The 18,941-nt window shown below is 46.7% G+C and overlaps 1 pseudogene; it reads left to right on the top strand.

Annotated features, from left to right (window-relative positions):
• The first annotated feature begins 10,728 nt into the window (after positions 1-10,728).
• Positions 10,729-12,249, top strand: LOC136506119 (uncharacterized acetyltransferase At3g50280-like; annotated as a pseudogene).
• Positions 12,250-18,941: the final 6,692 nt, after the last annotated feature.

Raw genomic sequence — 18,941 nt, 5'->3', positions numbered from 1 at the left:
GCGAAAGTAAAAAAACTTTCATACTCACAGGAGTAGCTGTAGCTGCTGGACGCAGAGGCGGAGGTGGAACCAACAGCCCAGCTGGCAGAGAGAAGCCCACACGTTGCCTAAGCCCTTGTAGGAACTCCGTAATGTCCGTCAGCCTCTGCGCCTGAGCCCGTCGCTCGGACCGCTCGGCCTCCAGTTGGGCCGCCATCCTCTGCTGCCCGGCCTCCATCTCCTGACGTTGCCTCATTTTTTGTTCCAGCCGGGCCTATAATATTTCACTCCAATGTTTCAGTAATGCAAAGCTAATTAAGGTGTGTAAAGATCAATGTATGACGAGTAAAATAGGAATAACCTCGAGTGCGTCGACCCGATGTTATGCAGCGGTCGGTCGTGTGCGAATGGTTGGGCTCTCGCTCGTGCTCCGTGCTCGTATCTGGGAGAGAGAGGGAGTAGAGGCCGTGTCGATGACGCCGTCGCCAAGCCAGAACCGTCCATGCTTCTTGCCTTGCCCCGCCCTCATGACGGCCTCTCCATCGAAGTCCTGGGTGCTCGGATCGTGGTCTGACCCATGGAGCGACCTCGCCACCTCAGTGTACTCACTGATGCGGGAGTGGATGCTCGGGTTCGTGTATGTCTCGGGTGGGTCCTCCAGGTTGAAGGAGACGTCGGACGTCACCTTGCCCTTGTGGGCCATACACCATGCCTAGAAGTCCGAGCAAGCCTGGCCACTATGTGACGCTGACTGCGAAAAAGACAACACGATGATTAGAAATCAGGCAGAACTGAGCGTCGCAATAGATAAATGAATTCGCGTACCCATGCTTGTTTGTATCCAACGAGGCTGTGGTTGCCTTGATGGTGTGCTAGACCTTGCATCTGCAAACGATGGTCCTAGGCATCCCTGTGCATCTTGAGGTACTCCTTTGTGAACCACCTCTCCACCATTATCGCCCAGCACTCGGGATACGCTTGGCACCACTAGGGAATCATCTACATGTCATCAAGTATTGGACATATAAGAAGATCAAATTCAACCAACTTAATCTCAAAGCGAATCAATATTGATGTTCTTCATTTACCTCAAGGTACTGCTCCCGGGTCAGCTGCATCTCTCTTGCGTCTTTCTTGGTTTTCCTCTCTCCAAACTTCGACCCATAGTAGGTTACGATGGCCTAGATGCGCACCTCGTGATGAATGTCGGTGACGAGTTTTTTACAGGCTTTGGTAGTCACCTGCTCTGCCCTGGCCTCAAATCCCTCCTCGCATCTGTAATAAGTCTGCATATAAAAGCGATGTATCCATTCATTATTTCAAGAAAAGTCCAATGAATGCGATGTATTGAGCACTGTTGTGCGAGGGAGACTTACCCAAAACTCTGCCTTCACACGCGCCACCTTGTTGGGGTACTCCGCATCGAGGGCGACAGCGTAGTGGTCAAACGAGTAGGCCGGCTCCGTCTTCGATGTGTACGTGACAATGCCAGGGAAGTGTTGCCTACACAGAAGACCCAGGATGCCGTTGACTAGCCGTGCGCTACCACCCGACACAACCACCCAGTTCCTGCACAAGTGATTAAGAAAAATTATTAGTTTTTTCATCATATCATATGAAGTAGTGGTGATAACATACAAAGTTACTTACTTTTGCCCTTCGGGGCGAATCACTGGGCGTTGGTGAGGAAGCGGAACCTGTGGGAGGCTCATGGGACCTCACAAGTAGACACTCGAAGAGGAGTCGAAGGAAGCGGAACCCGTGCCTGCCGCCTCCCCCTCCTCCTCCTCCTCCTCGTCCGTCTACCGAATCAGCTCCTCATCCGACTCATCCACGGGCACCACCTCCTCCTCTAGCTCCTCCTCACGTGGCGTGGGAGGAGATGGCCCCCTCCTGTGGCTGACAGTCCTCCTCCTCCTCCTGTCCGATCCCTCCGCCGCCCCCTTCGCCTCCTCCTGCAGCCGGCGTGGTCTTTGGTAAATCGAGTTCACAGACCTATGACGGTCGCCCACCATCTTTGTTCAATCATCTGCAATAAAAAAGAAAAACAAGACGTAATTAGAAATAGGTGCAAAAATGAACAAAACATAATTACAAAAAACATAATAATACATGTATTAGAAATATATGCAAAAATGAACAAAACATAATTACAAAAAACATAGTATTACATGTATTAGAAATAATCTTCATGATTGAGATTAGCTGGATCATAGGTCTCGTCATCACTATCAACATTGTCCAACTCATCAACACTATCTGAAGGAGGAATGTTGTCTTCATTGTCATTGCCTAAACGTAATCGCTCAAGCATTTGTATGTCCTTCAGGTTTCGCACCTCGTCTCCAGCGTTCTCGTCATCATCCCTTTCATTGTCTACTTCCATTCCTATCTCTTTGGTTAAGTCTATGTCAAACCTCCCTTGTAGCCTCTCTTCTTGATAGAACTCTCCATCATATGTGTTTGGGTTGAAGTTGTAATCTTCATCATTTGGGACAAATAGTTTACCGTGTGGCAATAGGCTTGTGCACAATAGACCAACCCTTAAGATGCTCGGCGTCTTTGCACGCGTATGACGTATAATAAACCTGGACGGCCTGTTGAGCCACAATGTAGACATCTTTTCCTGGATAGACGGAATCTTGTCGAATCTCGACTAGCCCAAGCTTAGGGGTCCATCTTGTTACTCCAGGATGAAACCAGTGGCATTTGAATATGATAGGAGTAAGAGGTTTGGAACTATAGAATGATAGTTCATAGATTTCTTCAATTCTTCCATAATAGTCGAGTCCATCAATACCGGGCGTAACAACTCTGATGTTTGTGGTTTTTCGATTGGGCCGACTCTACTCATAGCTTGCTGTGTGAAAACGATATCCATTCACGTCATAACCGGTAAATGACTTAACCCTAACGACATAGCTGTTTGCAACCTATCTCAGCTTGTCACTTATAGGCACATCAGTTTGGGCTTTCTGTTTGAACCAACAAATGAAATCGGGGCTCTCTGGTCCCGCACCCTGTGAAAGAAGGGTATCATTTTCTTATGGGGTAGGTTGCCTTGATCCATGCCAGGATTGACAAAGAAATTCCCTGTACCAACGAGAAACAAGGGGGTTGGACGAAGAAACAAGGACATACAGCGAAATGAAACAAGTTCGTTTAGAACTTATCCAATGAATGGCTACACCTCGACAAGGTTGGTCAACACATATAGCATGATACCGCGCCACTCTTCATTTTTCAATTGCTTAGTGGTCGATGCACTTGCGCTTCCAAGTTGCCCTTGGAAAAGGCTGAGGTTCGATTCATTTTCGCCAGCATTATAACGAGGGGGTGGATTATAAACGCTAGGAAGGTTCTCAGTGTAGTATTTCTCTATGAAGTTCGACACCTCCTCTAGAATGTATGCATCTGCAATGGAAGCCTCAATTTTGGCTTTATTTCTACATTTTTTGTGAAGAGTCTTCAGACATCTCTTGATTGGATAGCACCAACGGTTCTGCATGGGCCCCCCATCCGTGCCTCATACGGGAGGTGCACAATCAAATGCTGCATCGGCAAGAAGTAGCTGGGTGGAAAGATCTTCTCCAACTTACAGAGCAACACGGGTGCCGCTTTTTTCTAAGTCATCAATGACGGTCCGAGAGAGCTCCTTGGCACAAAGCTAACGGAATAAGTAGCTCAACTCTGCCAGCACTTGCCAGACATGCTCCGGGATATAGCCTCGAACCATTGCCGGAAGAAGCTGCTCAATCCATATGTGGTAGTCATGACTCTTCACCCCGTTGACTCGCAAAGTGCCTAAGTTCACTCTCCTCTTTAGATTCACTGCATACCCATCAGGGAACATTAGCATCTTGATCCATTCAAGTACTTCCCTCCTTTGGTCCTTTTTCAAGACGAAATTGGCCTTAGGCCTTCTCTAGGTCTTGCCACGACTAGGAGGCTGAATCTCTTGATTTGGTCTATCGCACAACGTTGCCAGGTCCACTCTAGCCTTAGGGTTGTCCTTAGACTTTTCAGTGTCCATGAGTGTTACCCAAAGTGCCTCGGCAACATTCTTTTTAGTGTGCATTACATCAATGTTATGTGGCAGAAGAAGGTCATCGAAATAGGGGAGCCTCGTTATGCCCGAGATATGAGTCCACATATGTTGCTCACCATATCCCACAAAACCATCTTCTTCATTGGGCACGAGAGCATCTATCTGAGCATGAACCTCAGCACCAGTCATCATCCACGGTACAGGATTTGTCACTTTGACACCTTTCGTAAAGTTCTTGATGTCTTATCTAAATGGATGGTCAAGAGGTAGGAATTGACGATGTCTGTCGAACGACGAATACTTGTCACCCTTCTGCAACCAAATGAACCTCACACCTTCCTTGCATATTGGGCATGGGAACTTCCCGTGAACACACTAGGCGCAGAATATCCCATACGCCAGGAAGTCATGCAGGGAGTAGTGGTACCAAACATGCATTTTGAAGGTTGTCTTTGTAGCTCGATCATATGTCCATACCCCTTCGTCCCAAGCACAGAACAATTCATTAAACACAGGCTATATGAACACACCCATATTACTCCCTGGGTGTCCAGGAATTATCAACGACAAGAATACGTTATGTCGTTGAAAGGAGACACCGGGGGGGGGAGATTAAGGGGGATAACGAAGATGGGCCAACATGTGTATGGGGCAGCCATCATTCCATATGGATTGAACCCATCTGTTGCCAGCGTGACACATACATTACGGGCCTCATCTGCTTTGTCACGATGTTTGTCATTAAAGCGGATCCAAGCTTCACCATCGGATGGATGTACCATCTTGTCAGGATTGTACCGTTTGCCATTTTTGTGCCATGTCATCTGTTTCGTGGATTCCTCGGTCATGTATAGCCGTTGGATCCTCAGTAGGAACGGAAGGTACTGTAGGATTTTCACAGGGATCGTAAGTTGCCTCTTCTGGCCATCATCAGAGTCTACCTCCAGGTACCTGGAGGATTTACACTTTGGACAGAACTTTGCATGCTCGTGTTCTTTCCTAAATAGGACGCACCCCTTCGGACAAGCATGTATCTGCTCATACGGCATCTTAAGTGCACGAAGGAGTTTCTGTGACTCGTACATGCTCTTTGGCAGAATGTGGCCCTCCGGAAGGAGGGTGCCAATCACGGCCAACATCTTATCGAAGCCTTCTTGACTCAAGTTTAACTCAGACTTCAACCCCATTAAGCGTCCAATGACATCCAGTTGAGACACCATTGACCGATCGTGAAGGGGTTTCTGTGCCGAGTCCATCATGTTGTAGAACGCCTGTGCGGCTGCCTCCATCTCCTCCTTCTCACGTCCCTCATCGAACTGTCCTTGGTGAAAGTCATCTAACATGTCTACTACCCCGGCATCAGCATCAAAAGCCTCCACCCATGGTCTCACCACATCCTCTCTCATACGATGGGCTTCACCATGGTGGACCCACCGGGTGTAGTCCGGCGTAAATCCATTCTTCACAAGATGTTTACTCATTTCTACCTTGTTTACTCTTCTCCTGTTTCCACATTTGCTGCAGGGACACAAAACTAGGCAATGTCCTTTAGCAGCTTTGCCAAATACACTATTCAAAAAAGCATCGGTCTTATTCATCCATTCCGTGGTGTAATCACTCTGACTTCTCTATTCCGTGGTGTAATCACTCTGACTTCTCTAGCCCGTGTACATGTAGGTTTCATGACACATGTAGAGATGTCCTGGTTTGTAAGCATCGTACGTGACAACGTGCACGAAATCTTCTGAAATTTTTATCATAGCCTCCACATATGATATCACGACCTCTCAACAAGTTTCATAATTTTCGGACTTCGTTTGCTTTTTATAGAATTTAAAAACACTTCGCACGCAAGTTCGCGGTCATGTTTCGTGAACAAGATGTCCGAAATTTTGGGTCCATTCCTGGATACGGCCTCACACTACACTCAGTAACATGACTATCATTTTTTGAATCATTAAATTCCATTATTCATACCACATGCAGTTCAAATTTATATTTTTCAAAAAAATTCAAGTAAACGAAATAAAGTAACTAAATATATCAAAAAACCACAAAAAATTTCCAAATTCTAACGAGGAGTTCTTGGTACTTTAAAAGGGCTGCACAAAAAAATTAGAGGCAAAAAAAAAACTTTGCCGAGCGCCGGGGGATGGCACTCGGCAAATGGGGTCTTTGCCGAGTGCCAAGAATAAGGCACTCGGCAAAGAAGGACGTGGCTGAACACCGTTACGCGGGGCAGCCTATGCCGAGTGTCGCGCTTTTGCCGAGAGCCTGACACTCGGCAAATAAGTCGTTTGCCGAGTGCCCGGCACTCGGCAAAGAACTCGCCGAGTGCAATTCTTTGCCGAGTGCGACACTCGGCAAAGGAGGTCTTTGCCGAGTGCCCGATTTTTGACACTCTGGCAAAGCAGTTTGCACTCGGCAAAGACCCTGTTTTCAGTAGTGATTGACAAGGTAAGGTTAGTATTACTGGATTTATTATTATGGAAAATATTTTTGTAGTATAATGCAATCTTGGCAATTAAGATGATATTCTTATGTGCACGTACGTATATTATATTAGTTAAAGCATCATATTAAAAGTGAAGTCAAAATTTCCAGTCAGGGGAAGCAGGCATTGGAGTAGTATTTTTTAACGTGCACGATTATTTATATCGATTTGTTACTTACAAATGTTCCCATAGAGGACTTTCAATAAAAGAGGAAAGATATATTTTGGCATATAGTGGCCTTTTTTATCGTTAAATGTCTTTGTCCCTCCGCATAGGGTTAAAGTGGCGCGAGTAATAATCTTGAAGATGCAAAGAGTTTTTAATATCCATGCGGATACAGATAATCCAAATCCAATTGTGTGCAGAGGCGGAGTAGGATATGTAATCCGTAAAAATCCGATGAATATAGATTTTCTGTAAATTTTGAATGAGTTATTCGATTTTTAAAATAGGGTATTGGATAATTTCTTTCCCTAGACGAAAAACAAAAATAACTCATGATAAAGAAAAGTTTGTTAGTTGAGAATTTTTATTGTGATGTGATTGTTTTATTTGTTAATTGTTTAATTGAGAACTTGTTGGCTAATAACTTACCATTTGTGTGTGTGCATAACCAGATAAGTGTTAATTGTTTCAGTGTGAGAGTGACAAAATGGACTAGAATGCAAGATTTTTGTGTACTAGTTGTTGTTGCCTTTTTACTAAATTAATTCATGACAAGCATATACATTGTCTACATATACACATATTACTCGATTACTTAAATCTGTCTCCTATCTAATTCCGCTCCATCTCCTTACTTATGGGGACAGATGATCCCGATCTTCCGTAAGGTTCAAGATAACTATCGATTTGGTGGAGAGCGACACACCGATCCGGCTTTAGATCACAAGGACCCGGACCCTGCAACCTTAGCACCACGTCTCCTCTGGTTATCAACCGTGTCACAATCCGGTTGACCTCGCCAAGAAGGCAAAACCCTGCTGCGAATCGAAGAACACAAGCAAGAACAAGATAAAACACAACTCAATTGAAGTGACAATTGCAGATGAATGATTAAGTACTCGAAGTTGGAGTCTTGCAAACCGATAACGACGACTGTTCAATGACAGATTGATCTAAAGCAAAACCCAAAACCTAACGTAGGCAGTATATAACCTAAGGGGCGTCCGAGGACCTCTATTCGCGTCCCTAAGAAGTCCGACACGTCACAAGTCCCAAACGGCCCAAAAGACGGCGACGCAACGTCCTGACAAATTCTGGATGTCAACTTATTTCGACAATTCTTGTTGATTCTGAAGGAATTTTGACGTGGAACCACTTTCATTGGTTAACTTATCAAAATAGCTTTTCAAACATATGTGGATCGTCGAAAACAAAATCCATTTGTGACCTAGGCGTCTGTTTTACTACGGACTGCTCCTGGAGCCCGAGATGGACTCGAACTTGACTTGGATTGGGCTTCCAACTTGGCTTGGACGCCCTTGCTTGCCTCCTAAGGTGGTGGCCAAGGGGGAGGACGTCCAAGGGCTTCCTTTATGTGTTCTCCATCTCCTTGGGGCGTGCTCCAACTTGGGCCAGGGTCCCAAGGGTGAAAACAAGCCCATGATGACGATGTAGCTCCCGACAGAAATAGTGACAGCATGTCTTGATGATTTGGTGGCCTTGCCGACATGATATTGAGATGGAACCAGATCTATTTGAAATCTTATCAAACAAGCTTTCCATCAAGTGCTCATTGACCGCAATTGCACTCCGGATGGAGGAGTTATGACCTTCCCAATGAAGCATTGTTGGGCCACCGATAAACTGAAAGTTCAACTTTGATAAACTTGTACTTTGAAACACATTTGTACCTACAAGCAAATATTGACATGTACATGTGGAACCAAGTGAATTGTACCAAAAATTACTATGCAAATATAGGAATGAGCTCACCTTATAATCAATGGTCATATCCGAAGGTGTCATGTCCTTATCACTTACCATTTCCAACATTCGAAAAAATCTACATTCGCATCTGCATCCACATCCGCATCCGCATCCATGTAGTGCTCTATGTTTGGGTTTGGCAAATCTTCCTTTGTGCATAGACTCCTACATCTTCTTAGCATTATCCCTACCTCCATGATCAACACCATATTCACATCTACCACACTAGACCCTAAAAACACACAACATTCCATACTCATATAAACTATGAAGGATAGCTGAATGACACATATTAAGCACATAATGTCTTATATCATTGATCAACTAGCATGGGTAGCTTTCTCAAAATCAGATTGCACTTACAAGTTACATATCTCAGATGATGTATCACACACTCTACAAACAACACAATTCAAAAATATGAAGAACATCTCAGGTTTTAGAACAAACATGCATGATCTATCTCCCAATCATCTTCTCTTAATCAAGTACCTAATCAATAATCTATTGTTACTTAATAACTGTAGAAATTATGAACTCTAGGTGGCAATCCAAATCTACCAAATTTTGTGGATGTCAACTACGATCAATCCCTGAATAAGTATCATTTGAACTAAAAATCTACACAGTGGCATCACAGTCATCACTCACCAATTAATAACATAGTTTCAACAGTCGTAACAAGCTAAAACCAAAGACTAATCACTGAATTTGACATAGTTCTCCGGAAAATCAATCTCACCTCTCCCAATTCTAGGCAGATTTGTAATACAGTACCTTTTCCAGAACTTAAAATATGCTCATTGGACAGCGCTAGACTAGAAGGATCAAACCCTTAAACCTTGTTGAACCTAACTCTTTTCCCATACCCTTTCCGGATAAACCCAATTTGAGTAGCTTTATTGACCAAGAGGACTCATTTTGAAAAAGGACAATTCCAATTTTTAACAACAAAACAAATCCTGGATATACATTTATAACCATAATCTTCTTCCACAACACATTATGATCAAATTGACACATAAAAAAAACTGGATGCTAATTTCTCGATGCAAAATATACATAATTCCTAATATATACCAAACCATAAATAAGATAATTACATGTCAGTATACAAATTTACATGTGTTATTTGGATTAGAAAGGAGAGATGTGCACCAAGCTTGGCAATGAGTTGAAAAAAAGTGATTCAAATTTGCAAACAAAAAGGAGAAGAGAATGAGAGCTAATCTCCAAGAGTTTCCGAAAACCACTCCGAATACTGATTTTTTGGCAAGATTGAATAGAACCTCTCTCCAACAACTCCTTATTTTAACTCTCAATCTTTCCACCCTTGGGAAAGTTGATCCAATCGCACGGAAAGATACGTGCATGTATCCAATCGGCCAATCTGGAGGTGGAATGACTCTAGGGATGAATAAGGAGAAAGGATAAGGTTCTCAATGGAAATACACAAGAGAGAAAGAAAATATAAAAGTGGCTGGAGTAATTTAGAAATAGTCTAGGATTGCTGATATAAAATTGTTTTTCATCTTCTAGGAGAGAGATATCAGAAATGTTGAAGAAAGCCAATAAATATGCTCCTCATTTTTTAAGGACTTGGAAAACTCATCGAGTTTTGGAAATGTTGGAGAAGACACTACTTGGAACACAAGAAATTTTCCATGTTCTGATGTTTTCATGTTAAATTGAACTGACTGCTGTAAAATTCTTACATGATTCCCGTTGAATTCATGAATTTTAAAGAGACCCTAAATAAAATAGCAAATCGCAAAGCCTAGAATCGCCCCTTGCCATCTTCGGCCTTGTCTCGGTGAAGAGAGGAGTTATGGCCCTCTTTGGCCGTGCCTGGGTTTGGGCTTGTCAAAAAATAATAAGGCCAACAAAAGCTGCATTTTTGTGACTTCAAATTTATCTTTTTTTTTTGCTTGGTTTTGGTTTTAGAAATTTGATTAAACTATTGTAGAAGTCCTAATAAAAACTCTGCCTAAGAGGGCCCAAATGAAAGATTCAGTGGCGATAGAAACAAAAACTTGGCGGTGCTCGTGTTCGGTGCTATCCTCATGGGCAAAAAAGAAATGGCAGGTGAGACCCATAAATACTATATTAGCAAATAAAAAACTAAAAAATTGCAGAAGAGAATCAACTGATTGGAGCAAATCTGACCTAACGTACACAGAATCAGAGTGCTCGAGCAGCAAGTAGTTCGACACCTTTTTCCCTGTTGGAAGGAGAACGAAGAAGGGAACAAAGAGACATACAATGAAATAAAGAAGAGATAGACAGAGAAGATCGCAAGAATGCCGTCGCCGTCTCCGTCGCCGGTGCGCGTGGTGTCGAGGCACATCGTGAAGCCGCCGTCACGGCAACGCGAGCGCATCCCGCTCACGTTGTGGGACGTCGCCATGCTGTCGTCGGCCAAGTACATCCAGAAGGGCCTCCTCTTCGCACAGCCACCGGTTCCGACCGCCGAGCTCGTTGACCACCTCGAAGCCACCCTCGCCGACGCGCTTGCCGCCTACTACCCCGTGGCAGGGCGCTTCGTCACGGAGCAGCACCGCGATGATCATGGAGACGTCGTCGGCAGCACGGTGTTCATCGACTGCGGTGGCCAGGGCGTCGAGATCCACCACGCCGTCGCCGACGTGATACCTCCCGACGCCGACATCCCGCTCGTCGTGCAGTCTCTGTTCCCGCTCAACGGCGCCATCAACTATGACGGCCACGAGCTTCCGCTCTTCGTAGTGCAGGTCACCGAGCTCGTCGACGGCGCCTTCCTCGGTTTCGCGTGCAATCACTCGCTCTGCGACGGCACTGCTTTCTGGAACTTCCTCAACGCGTGGGAGGAGGTCGCGCGCGCCAGGCTCACGCCCGCGGAGGCCCCACCCGCGGAGCTGGAGTCTCGGCCGCCGCCCTTGTTCGAACGCTGGTCGCCCGACGGCAGTGCGGCGTCGCCGACCGTGTTCCCGTACGCCGACCTGTCGGCGCTCGGCAAGAGGCCGACGCCGACGCCGATGCGCGAGCGGATGCTGCACTTCCCGGAGGAGTCCCTGGCGGTGCTCAAGGAGCGAGCGAGGCAGGAGCTCCTAGCTGCCGGGGACCCGGCCGGCGCGGCTGCCTTGATCATATTCCAGGCGTTGACCTCCCTTGTATGGCGCTCCATCAGCAGCGCCCGCCGCCTGGAGCCGGACCAGCAGACGGTGTGCTTCGTGGCCGCCGACAACCGTGGGCGTCTCCGGCCTCCTCTTCCGGCGGAGTACTTCGGTAATTGCATCAAACTCGTCTTAACCGCTGCGGTGCGCGCGTCCGAGCTTGTGTCGCGCGGGCACGGGTGGGCGGCGGCGGCGGTGGGGCGGGCGGTGGCGGCGCACACGGACGTAAGCATCCGTGCGCATGTGGCGGCGTCGGCGGCGGATCCGTTGCTGCGCCCTGGCCGGTTGTTCCCCGCGAACGCCGTGCTGATAGGGAGCTCGCCGCGGTTCGACATGTACGGCTGCGACTTCGGGTGGGAAAGGCGCTGGCGGCACGCAGCGGCAGGGCGAACAAGATGGAGGGGAAGGCGTCGCTGTACCCTGGGCGGGATGGAGGCTTCGACGTGGAGGTGGCGATGCTGCCGGAGCACATGGCGGCGCTCGAGCAGGACGACGAGCTTTGGGCCGCCGTGTCACCGGACGCGGCGCCGGCCTGGGCCACGAAAGAATGGAACTTTTTTTAGCACATGCGCTCCAACGTGAAAACGTTGTTTAATTTGAATCAAATGCCTGCTTTTTCGTTTTTGTAAATTAAAATTTTGAAATTCTGACAAATATTCCGAGATTGGGATCGACATCGACATGATCTTTCATACAAACCGATCGGTGCCTACCATCCTCTCTGACTTCGACTCCGAGTCGAAGCTGGAAAGAGGAACCGCCCCTCGTGCTCGTGCATATATAAACATGACCTTCGAGGCGCTGGAGGCCACCAAGATCGGTCGCGCCGTCAACGCCCTGAGGAAGAGCGCGCCAGCTCGCCGCCGCGCTCTACAAGGGATGGAAGGCTCTGGCCGACCAGAGGTTCAGGAGCAGCAGGACGAAGCTGCAGCAGCCGCCAAAGGCTGATGAGGGCGTCAGCAAGGGTTCCTCTTCGCCACCACCGCCGCCGGTCAACGAGAAGCAAGCTCGGCCCGAGGGCGAACTCGAGACGATAGCCCCGACAAGTGTCGTCGTCGAGGCGGCACCGGAGACGAAGGTTCTCCGCCACGACGTGTTCGACAGCGCGGCGATCGTCAAGACGGCGAGGAGCTTACGGATGATCAACACCAACGCGCTGGGGAAGGCAGAGCAGCGCTGCGTGACTGTCGTCCGGCGTACGATGGCGGCCCCGGAGCCCTCACCGGCGTCGAACACAAGAAAAGCGAAACGGCGGCGACCCCAACTCCAATAATGAGCAAGCGTACTGCCCGGCGACGGCGAGCCACCAGGGTACCAATACTGCTGCTAAGCGTGTCTCGCCGACTGGCGCTGCGCCCTTGACGACCACTAAGCCGCCGACCGCACTGCCGAAGCCCATCGGTTCGTCGGGCGCTTGCAAGCGCAAAGCAGAGGCAACGACGGTTTTCGACGAGGTGAGGCTGGCAAGGGCCAGGGTAAGGCTCCACGAAGGGTACAAGGAGGCCTCCGCCGTCAAGGAAAAGAGGAAGATCAAGGAGATCGAGGTCATGGATGCACTGGGGAAGAAGGCGAGGCAGCGTACTGCTTGCCATGTACGGTGCACGGCTGCCCACGGGACAGGAAAGCAAGCTCCGGTGCCTTGTCCGCCCAAGATGCCCAGGGCTTTTTGAGCAAGTAGCAGCAAATAGGGATTCAGGAACTTTTGCCAAATTGCGTAGTTTCTGTCGCTTTGAGTGAGTATTCTCGTTCTGATCCGATCGGACGCCGGAACATCCATCGTTTGTTGCTGGCTTCGTCATGGTTTTGGTTGATTATAAGTTTGATCTTCGCTCTGTTGTGTAGTAGTATATGTACCTTCATTTAGTCATGCAGACATTTCCACGATCAAGACACAAAATCACACACCGGCTTTGTTCCACGCTAGATGAGTGCCCATGCATTGCAGCACTACAAAAAAAAATCACGTTTATCTCCAACACAAAAAAGTTGGAACTGCATTTGGTCTAAACCAAACTATCTTAAATTTAACTAAGTTTGTATAGAAATATGGGATATGCTATATTTCAGGTGTCTGAAATCTAACTTATTTTCAGGCAACAGCTAGCAGATACTAGATTAACGTCCAACGGCCACAATCTATTTGTATTGATGCTACATGGATTGAAGAATAACGCGCACATGTCACCTGAACATTCAGGCGCCTGACACTTAGGAAATGTGTAAAAATATTACAACATTTATTTTGATACTATCCATGATGACATTAAAAAGGTACACGATGAAAATATATTCGATGATGAATCTAGTGAAACTTATTTAATATGATAAATAATCTAGTTTTTTTAATAAATTTTGTTAAATTTAAGATAATTTTACTTTGCACTATGCTAGAATTGTATTCTTTCAAGGATGGAGGTAGTAATTTGCACTATGCTAGAATTGTATTCTTTCAAGGATGAAGGTAGTAGTTGATTAATTATCTTACTATTACTAATCGAGGTCTACCAACATACCATTAACATTATTCCCACGAAACACAATAGGAAGAAATAAATACTAAAAGTTCTCACAAAAACTAGAAAGATTTGGCCATCAATATTGTAGACTTTAATTAATTATATCTTACTGTTGAGAATCCAATAGAGGCTCCGTGTTAATCTCACAAGATGAATAACAAGAAAAATATAAATATTATACATTCTCACAAAGATAGAAACATCAATCATTACTTTGGTAGACTATAATCACCATTAATGTTACTCCCCGTTCCAAATCACAAGACGTTTTGGCATTTCTAGATATATTACTTTTATTATACATTTAGACATATTGTATATCTAAGTGCATATCAAAAGTTAGAGCAACTCCAACAGCTTGACTATTCTTGTTGTGGAGGCTATTTTAGAACTTGTATAGCAAAGGTAGGCTTCAATAGATATGTTATCTAAATTTGTAAAATAGGAAGCGAGCTATCCCTTGATTTTCGGTGGCCATATATAGCCAATCATGAGCGCTCGCTATTTGACTTTGTAAAATAGTAAGGCTGTTGTGGACCTCTTCTTTTTTGACTAGTTTTCTATTTTATAAAATGGCTAAATAAAAGAATTTGGCTACTAATTTTCACCAAGCTGTTGGAGTTGCTCGTATCTAAAAAAACAAAAATGTCTTATAATTTGGTATAGAGGGAGCAATAGCCATCAGATGTATTCTTGATTTACGAAAAGTTACACATTTATATAAATATGAAAAACAACATAAAGTAAACTCTAAATCCACGTCTAAGTTATAAACCAATGCCATTCTGAAACATAATAAATTAATGCTCTAAATTTTACATTTAATTAAATTACTCTACCTATGCCATTATGGAAAAAAATATAATGTAGTCCTCTAAATTTATATAAAAATCACCCACCAATGCCATTGCAATAACTCTAAGTAACCTATGGGGTCACTCCTAGCCTCTAGCCCTCGCTGAAGGACACAGGGGAAGAGACCGAGGGTTTCCCACAGGTGAATGACTAGACTGACGCGAAGAGATGAGCGAGGGCACAGGAAACCGAGGAGATAGAAAATTGTGGATTAAATGCCCATTAATTTGTCTAGAAAAATTTAACTTGTTTCTTACACGAGCGCTCCGGGCTTTTATAGGCCATACCCGGAGGCGCGGTGGAATTACATTAGGGTTAGACCCTAGCCGATAAACGCTATACAAGAGCTAGGGGTACGGCGGTAATCTCCTTTCCTCAGCCAACCACTCCTGGGTCCAATTGCTGACGGGATGGTTCCTTCCCGCGGCAGGTAACGACCTTTGCGCGCCCCCAGCGAGGGTTTGTTCGCCATCACCGTCTTGTGACATTCTCGCCACGCTCCTCCGACGCAGCTGACCTTCGATCGTGCCCCCTGAACACACAGATGAAAAAAGTCGATCAAGGGCACCCTCGTCGCCGGGGTGGTGCCCAGGACGAGGGCGGGTTAGTTGAGCTAGCGCCAGGTTGAGGGTTAGGTGAGGAGCAGTGCGGGGGTACCTTCCCCCAACAGCAGGCCCTCAAGGGTCGGGCCCAGCGTGATGGGTCGGAGCCACGTTAAAACTTGGGGAGGGAGGCACGTGTGGGTACCTAGCTTGCGGCCCTAGTCCAGCGACGCCCCTATCGTGCTCAACCAAAGTTGGGTCTTCGATTGATTTGGGTGAATGGACCCAGTGTGGAGTTGGATGGGACGCGAGATTGTTGGGTGTTTTCTGTTCGTGTTTTTCTCGGGGTGTGGTTCATGAATCTCCGGGATGTGCGTTGGTTTCTTTCCTTAGGTGCGGGTGCTTGGTGCCAATAAATAGTTGCGGTAGGTTAGGGTTTTTCATTGTTGCGCCCTCTGTTTGCTAGCTGGTTGCTGTTGCTGAGCTTGCTGAGTGAAGGTTCTATTGTTGCGAGGGTTGCTCTTTTTTCGAGGGTTCATGCTTTTGCAGGCTTCATCTGCCTCGTCGTGCTTGTTGAGGTACTTGCTTGGTCGCTTGTACTTGTTGTATTTTGAGTTTTGTTTGTACTGAAGAGTCTGCTGGTGTGTTTTGTAGATTGATGGCTCGTGTGAAGAAAACTGTGAAGCCTATTGACAGTTTAGAGGTTGCTGACTCTGCTTCGGATGATGTAGTGAGCTTCGAGTTTGGTCTGTCGAGGGTTACTTTGAGCGTCTTGGATGAGTTCACGAAGGCTGGTTGGTTCGCTCGAGAACTTATGAGGGACCGTCTGAGGGAGAGTTTGTTCCCGATCCTCATGATGACGAGGTTGTTGTTTATAAGGAATTCTTCTTGGCTAGTTTGAGGATTCCGTCGCACCCTCTTATTGTTGGCGTGCTGAAAAGATTTAACCTTAAGTTTTATCAGTTGAACCCCTCTAGTTTTGTGAAGCTCAGTATCTATGTTTGGGGTTGTAAATCTCAAGGTGTTGAGCCAGATCTCGAGGGCTTTGCCCGACTTCACTGGGTCCATCCTCAGCCTCGGAAGGTGATTGTTGATGGAAAGCCTATGCATTTGCAGTTTGGTGTTTATACCTTCGTCTATCGTCAAGGTGCGGAGGTTCCTGTTCAAGCTCAGAAAAACAAGTGGGCTTCGCCTTGGACCAAAAATTGATTCTATATTAGGATGGAAGGTGAGCCTAGCCTTTGTGGAAAGCTATTGAGGCTTAACAGTGTGACTACGAAGGGTATCATGACTGATGGTTGTGCCACCGCTGTGGATGCGCTCAGGACTTTATGGCATCATCAGTGTGCGCGTGACTTGGTTGAGGAGTTTGTTTGCACGAAGGTTGTGCCTTTGAGGGTTAATCAATCATGGTTTGTGGTAAAGGATGATGAGAAGTATCGGGCGCATGGTTTGAAGGGTCTTGGCTTGGATGTCAAGCAGGCTTGGTCGAAGGTGCTGCGGAAGAGTGACACCCCAGCTGCTGGGGTTAAGGTTGTGTATAAGAAGGTTGCAGAGGCTGTGGAAGAACTCATCGGGGCTCTTGGGACTGCTGAGAATAAGGCGATAAAGATTGTCTTGATCGATCATCATCGTGTTAATCGGTGCTTCGACTTGCTTGGATTGATTTACCTGGATTGGCCGTCTATGGAGCTGAAAGATGCCAAGGTTGGCAAGAAAAGAAAGCGAGCTGAGGCCGGTGACAATCTCACGAGTACGTCTAAATGAGGTGGGCGTGGTCGTGGGCGCGCTGGGGGATCTAAGGTTGATCGTATTTGTAACACCTCGGGTGTTAGCCTTGCATAACTTGACTTGCATAACATGAGCATGATCATCAAGCATTCATAAACAAGCATTTACAATTGAAACATTTGATTGAAACATCTGCAACGTTTGCTTGTTATCGCATGTTTCTTGAACATATGCAACTTTTCTCATTATTTCATGTCTCCATGTGTATATGCATATGATCATGAGTGTACACATGTACTTGGTGGATGTGAGTCACACAAACATGTAGCAACACCTAGGTTAGCAAATAGGACTTTGTTCATGGTCACCTTTCATGAACCAACACTTAAGCTTTCATGTGATTACACTAACTAGCTCTATGAGTGACCACTACATGAAATGATTGAATGACCTTGCAAATTGCTTAAACATGTTTAGAGTATCATTATGAACAACTTTGATATTCATGGTTAGGGGTAATTAGGTCATTAAGCCATGCTTTGAAGTGTATCATCATTTAAATGTGACATGTTTGACCAAGTTTGAACTAGGTGCTAGAGACCTTGCATGGATGAGGTCACTAAAGTAAAGTTGTAGTGTTTGGCAAGGGGAACAACTTTTATTTTTAGGTCATTGACTGATTTAGCTTCTAACATGATTGAATTTGGATCACAAAAATCATCAAAGCAATGATTTCAACACTTAGCAAATTTCACCAAGTCTTTTTCGGTTGACAGCTGACAAGCTCGATTTTGGATGGATTTTTCTCGGCACTGGTTGTGAATTAGCACTGGGTCCTTGAATAGAAATTTGAGCTGGAACATAGGTCTACAATTTCGGTTTAGATTATGCGCGCTAATTCTTCACGTATTGGAAGATCGAGCTTCGCAAAAACGCGCTGTCAGGCTTCTTCGCGGACTCTGAACCGACTGAATCGGGCGATTCAGTGGCCGACCGCCTTCAGGCCATGGCCACCGCGTGGAGGAGAAGAGGCCGTGTGTCGCCTCTGCTCTGCCCAGACAGGCCACGTCGGGCCAGTGAGCGCCTTCAACACCCCCGCGCTCGCCCGCATCGCCCTGCGCTTCCCATTTCGCCTTTCTGGCTTTCTCCTTCACCGCAGCGTAGCCGCCGAGCGTCCGCCGTGCCATCACCATCGCAGACGCTCCGCTGAGCTCGCCTACGCTCACCACCACTCCATTCGCCAATCAGTCGCGCTCGCAGCTCCGCCTCAACCATCCCCACCGTTTCCACCTTGCAACGCCCCCATCTGTGCCCTAGGTGAGCCGTGTTTAGCTTTGCACCATCGCGGGTACGCCCTCGTCGGAGTGCTGCCATGGCTGCTATAGTGGCCGTGCTTCTTCGGAGCAGCTCCCACCGTCTAGGTTGCTTAGTCACAGTCGCAGGGTTGCCGTAGTTCTATAGAGCACGTCGCTTGGCTTGCCGTGGCCGGAAACGGCCACCACACTGTCGAGCAGCGCCGCCGTGTCGCCATGGCCGACACCGTCGTCCTTCGCGCCGGTGATTCGCCCACCTAGATAGCCTAGCGTGTGCGCAAGGTCTAGAGGGTCACTCGTAGACTAGGTGCCATCAGCCGGTGAAGCTCGCTGGCGACTGAGCCATGGCAGAACAGCAGCGTTCCAGCGCCGCTGCCC

Source organism: Miscanthus floridulus, chromosome 14 (assembly GCF_019320115.1).
Source record: "Miscanthus floridulus cultivar M001 chromosome 14, ASM1932011v1, whole genome shotgun sequence".
NCBI classification, from domain to species: domain Eukaryota; kingdom Viridiplantae; phylum Streptophyta; class Magnoliopsida; order Poales; family Poaceae; genus Miscanthus; species Miscanthus floridulus.
Note: the sequence above shows the minus strand (reverse complement) of the source record. Positions and strands in the feature narration are given on the sequence as shown.